The sequence below is a fragment of the Triticum aestivum genome, chromosome 7A (assembly GCF_018294505.1).
Source record: "Triticum aestivum cultivar Chinese Spring chromosome 7A, IWGSC CS RefSeq v2.1, whole genome shotgun sequence".
NCBI classification, from domain to species: domain Eukaryota; kingdom Viridiplantae; phylum Streptophyta; class Magnoliopsida; order Poales; family Poaceae; genus Triticum; species Triticum aestivum.
The window spans coordinates 563,484,857-563,490,529 of record NC_057812.1 but is presented as its reverse complement, the minus strand read 5'-3'; positions in this window follow the sequence as shown (position 1 = coordinate 563,490,529).

Here is a 5,673-nt window from a genome sequence, read left to right as displayed (position 1 = left end):
AGGGGGTCCCGAACTGTGCGTCTAGGCCGGATGGTAACAGGAGGCAAGGGACATGAAGTTTTTCCCAGGTTCGGGCCCTCTCGATGGAGGTAAAACCCTACATCCTGCTTGATTAATATTGATGATATGGGTGGTACAAGAGTAGATCTACCACGAGATCAGAGAGGCTAAACCCTAGAAGCTAGCCTATGGTATGATTGTTGATGTGTATGTTGTCCTACGGACAAAAACCCCCCGGTTTATATAGACACCGGAGAGGGTTAGGGTTACATAGAGTCGGTTACAATGGTAGGAGATCTAAACATCCGTATCGCCAAGCTTGCCTTCCACGCCAAGGAAAGTCCCTTCCGGACACGGGACGGAGTCTTCAATCTTGTATCTTCATAGTCCAGGAGTCCGGCATGAAGGTATAGTTCGGCTATCCTAACACCCCCTAATCCAGGACTCCCTCAAAAGACGAATGGTGTATCTTTTTGTAATAAATTAGTCAGAGGCCGAGAATTTTTTGAGAAGTCCTTAATGAACCTCCTATAAAAACTGGCATGACCAAGGAAACTTCTTATACCTTTGATGTCCTTGGGACACGGCATCTTTTCAATAGCATCAACTTTAGCTTTATCAACTTCAATGCCCCTTTCAGAAATTTTGTGCCCCAAGACAGTACCTTCATTAACCATAAAGTGACATTTCTCCCAATTCAAGACAAGGTTAGTTTCTTCACATCTCTCCAAAACTCGATCAAGGTTGCTTAAGCAATCATCAAAAGAGGATCCATAAACGGAGAAATCACCCATGAATACCTCACATACCTTTTCACAAAAATCAGAAAATATAGCCATCATGCATCTTTGATAGGTAACAGGTGCATTACATAAACCAAAAGGCATACGTCTATAAGAAAAAGTACTGAAAGGGCAAGTAAAAGTGGTCTTAGATTGATCATCAGCTGACACAGGTATTTGAGAGAAGCCAGAATAACCATCTAGAAAGCAAAAATGTGTATGTTTGGATAATCTTTGTAGCATTTGATAAATAAAAGGTAAGGGGTAATGATATTTTTTAGTAGCCTTATTTAATTTGTGGAAATCAATTACCATCCTATAACCTGTAATAATTCTTTGCAGAATCAATTCATCTTTATCATTAGGAACGACAGTAATATCTCCCTTCTTAGGGACACAATGGACAGAACTTACCCACTGACTATCAGCAACGGGATAAATTATACCTGCCTCAAGGAGCTTTAGTATTTCTTTTCTTACCACTTCTTTCATCATAGGATTCAGTCATCATTGGTGATCAATAACTGGTTTGGCATATTTTCCAAATTTATTTTGTGTTGACATAGAGTGGGACTAATGCCCTTAAGATCATCAAGAGTATATCCAATAGCAGCATGGTGCTTCTTCAGAGTTTTCAATAATCTTTCTTCCTCCTTCTTTGAAAGGTTAGCACTAATAATAACAGGATATATCTTCTTTTCATCAAGATAAGCATATTTAAGAGTATCGGGCAATGGTTTAAGCTCAAACACGGGATCACCCTTGGGTGGAGGAGGATCCCCTAAGATTTCAACAGGCAAGTTGTGTTTCAGAATAGGTCCATGTTTAAAGAACACCTCATCTATTTCCCTTCTTTCATTCATAAACATATCATTTTCATGGTCTAGCAAATATTGTTCTAAAGGATCACTAGGAGGTTCGACAATAGAAGTAAGACCAATAATTTCATCTTTACTAGGCAATTCCTCTTCCCGGTGTTGTCTACGAAATTTAGAAAAGTTGAACTCATGAGACATATCACCTAAACCAATAGTAATAACATCCTTTTTGCAGTCTATCCTAGCATTAACAATGTTTAAGAAGGGTCTACCAAATATAATGGGGCAAAAGCTATCTTTTGGGGAACCAAGAACAAGAAAATCAGCAGGATATTTAGTTTTCCCACACAAGTCTTCAACATCTCTAACAATCCCAATTGGTGAAATAGTATCTCTATTGGCAACTTTAATTGTGACATCAATATCTTCTAACTCAGCATGTGCAATATCATGCATAATCTCGTTGTACAACTCAATAGGTATTGCACTAGCACTAGCACCCATATCACACAAGCCATGATAACAACGATCTCCTATTTTAACAGAAATAACAGGCATGCCTACCATAGGTCTATGTTTATCTTTAGCACAAGGTTTAGCAATTCTAGCAATTTCAACACAGAAATAAATAACATGCCCATCAATATTATCAGCCAAGAGATCCTTTACAATAGCAATATTAGGTTCAACTTCAACTTGCTCGGGAGGTGTATAGGTTCTAATATTGCTTTCGCGAACCACAGTTGAAGCTTTAGCATGATCTTTTATCCTAACAGGAAAAGGTGGTTTCTCAACATAAGCAGTAGGAACAATAGGATCATTATAAGTGATAGTCTTTTCTTCAACTTTAATAGGTGCAGCTACTTTTACTTCTACGGGAGGATGATATTTAAACCACTTCTCTTTAGGGAGATCAATATGAGTAGCAAACGATTCACAGAAAGAAGCTACTATTTCAGAGTCAAGTCCATATTTAGTGCTAAATTTACGGAAAACATCGGCATCAATATAAGATTTAACACAATCAAACTTAGGTGTCATACCTGACTCCTTACCTTCGTCGAGATCCCAATCTTCAGAGTTGAGTTTAATTCTTTCCAATAAATCCCATTTGAATTCAATAGTCTTCATCATAAAAGAGCCGGCACAAGAAGTATCGAGCATGGTGTGGTTGTTATTAGAAAGCCAAGCATAAAAATTTTGAGTAATCATTTCTCTTGAAAGCTCATGATTGGGGCATGAATATAACATTGACTTAAGCCTCCCCTAAGCTTGAGCGATGCTTTCTCCTTCGCGAGGCCAAAAATTATATATATAATTACGATCACGATGAACAAGATGCATAGGATAAAACTTCTGATGAAATTCCAATTTCAATCGTTTGTAGTTCCATGATCCCATATCATCACATAGCCTATACCATGTCAATGTGTCTCCCTCCAAAGATATTAGGTGCTCATCATCATGTAATGTCCCATCTCCTGCAAAAGGATTAGCTAGCAGTTTTTCTATCATACACGAAGGAATTTCAAAGAAGACATTTTCATTTTCAGTAGGTTCAGTAGGTTGAGGAGAAACTCTTTGCTCTACTAGTCAGGGTGAAGATACCCCGAACAAGCCCCTCAAAGGATTACTTTCCATAGTAACAAGTGACAGTAAATTTTAGCACACTATATAAATTTTTCCTTACCAAATTCCACCTACCAAAGGCGCTTCACTCCCCGGCAACAGCACCAGAAAAGAGTCTTGATGATCCACAAGTATAGGGGATCTATCGTAGTCCTTTCGATAAGTAAGAGTGTCGAACCCAATGAGGAGCAGAAGGAAATGATAAGCGGTTTTCAGCAAGGTATTCTCTACAAGCACTGAAATTATAGGTAACATATAGTTTTGTGATAAGATAATTTGTAACGAGCAACAAGTAACAGAAGTAAATAAAGTGCAGCAAGGTGGCCCAATCCTTTTTGTAGCAAAGGACAAGCCTCGACAAATTCTTATATAGAGAAAAGCGCTCCCGAGGACACATGGGAATTATCGTCAAGCTAGGTTTCATCACGATCATATGATTCGTGTTCGGTACTTTGATAATCTGATATGTGGGTGGAACGGTGCTTGGGTGATGTCCTTACTTGGACAAGCATCCCACTTATGATTAACCTCTATTGCAAGCATACGCAACTACAACAAAAGTATTAAGGTAAACCTAACCATAGCATGAAACATATGGATCCAAATCAGCCCCTTACGAAGCAACGCATAAACTAGGGTTTAAGCTTCTGTCACTCTAGCAACCCATCATCTACTTATTACTTCCCAATGCCTTCCTCTAGGCCCAAATAATGGTGAAGTGTCATGTAGTCGACGTTCACATAACACCACTAGAGGAGAGACAACATACATCTCATCAAAATATTGAACGAATACCAAATTCACATGACTACTAATAGCAAGATTTCTCCCATGTCCTTAGGAACAAACGTAACTACTCACAAAGCATATTCATGTTCATAATCCGAGGGGTATTAATATGCATATAGGATCTAAACATATGATCTTCCACCAAATAAACCAACTAGCATCAACTACAAGGAGTAATTAACACTACTAGCAACCCATAGGTACCAATCCCAGACTTGGAGACAAGAATTGGATACAAGAGATGAACTAGGGTTTGAGAGGAGATGGTGCTGGTGAAGATGTTGACGGAGATTGACCCCCTCCCGATGAGAGGATCGTTGGTGATGACGATGGTGATGATTTCCCCCTCCCAGAGGGAAGTTTCCCCGGCAGACCAGCTCCGCCAGAGCCCTAGAATGGTTCCGCCAAGGTTCCGCCTCTTGGCGGTGGAGTCTTGTCCCGAAAGCTTGCTTATGATTTTTTTTTCCTCAAGAAAGACTCCACATAGCAGAAGATGGGCATCGGAGGGCCACCAGGGGGCCCACGAGGCAGGGGGCACGCCTAGGGGGTAGGGCGCACCCCCACCCTCGTGGCCAGGGTGTGGCCCCCCTCCGGAACTTCTTGCGCTCAGTATTTTTTATATATTCTGAAAATGACTTCCGTAAAGTTTCAGGACTTTTGGAGCTATGCCGAATAGGTCTCTAATATTTGCTCCTTTTCCAGCCCAGAATCCAAGCTGCTGGCATTCTCCCTCTTTATGTAAACCTTGTAAAATAAGAGAGAATAGGCATAAGTATTGTGACATAATGTGTAATAACAGCCCATAATGCAATAAATATCGATATAAAAGCATGATGCAAAATGGATGTATTAGGTGAGTAGAGGGATGGCCTGGCCAGCGGTGGGAGTAGTAGGGGGTGGTGACGATTCCACGGCATCACAGTCGGCCACGGGAGACAGGAGCACGCGGCACGACCGGCGCTGGTTTGGGCGGCTGGAGCAAGAAGACCAAAGGTTGAATAAGCACTACAGCCGTTGGATGGACATCATACGGTCACTGGAGCTAGAATCGTTCATATATTGACTAAGTTCACAAAGCCCTCCGTCCCCGTCAACTTAGTAGGCCCACAAGTCAGCCTCCCACTATGGTGGGTCCCAGCTGGCAGGGGGTATTCATTTTTTTGTGCACAATAAGGAGGCACTTCCTTGTGTGTGAAGATATAGTTGGTGGGTCCGACCTGTCAGTGGAGGGAATGTTTTTTTTTGTGAAATACAGAGGCCCTTCCGGCGGGTACCAGATGTCAAGTGGAGGAATCATTATTTTGCGCATAATAAGGAGGCATTTCCTTATGTGCGGCCGTGGACCCAGCTGTCAGCTTCTCCACATACAGTCCACTTCCGATGGATGTCGTTTGTTGACCATGTTGACCATACCGCGCCGAGAGCGCTAGGGCGGTGGACGACGGCGAGGCCTACGAAGGGAATGACACGGAGCCTGGGAAGACACGGCAGTGGCTGCCCACGCGGTGGAGAGTACGAGGGTTGACTGGTTCGGCTGGCATCGCCGGAAAATAACTGGAGGTGTGGGTGAGTAGAGGGATAGACAGGCCAGGGATGCGAGTATATGATGGGGCCATGAGTCCTTCCCGGCAGCACAGCCGGCCATGGGAGTCAGG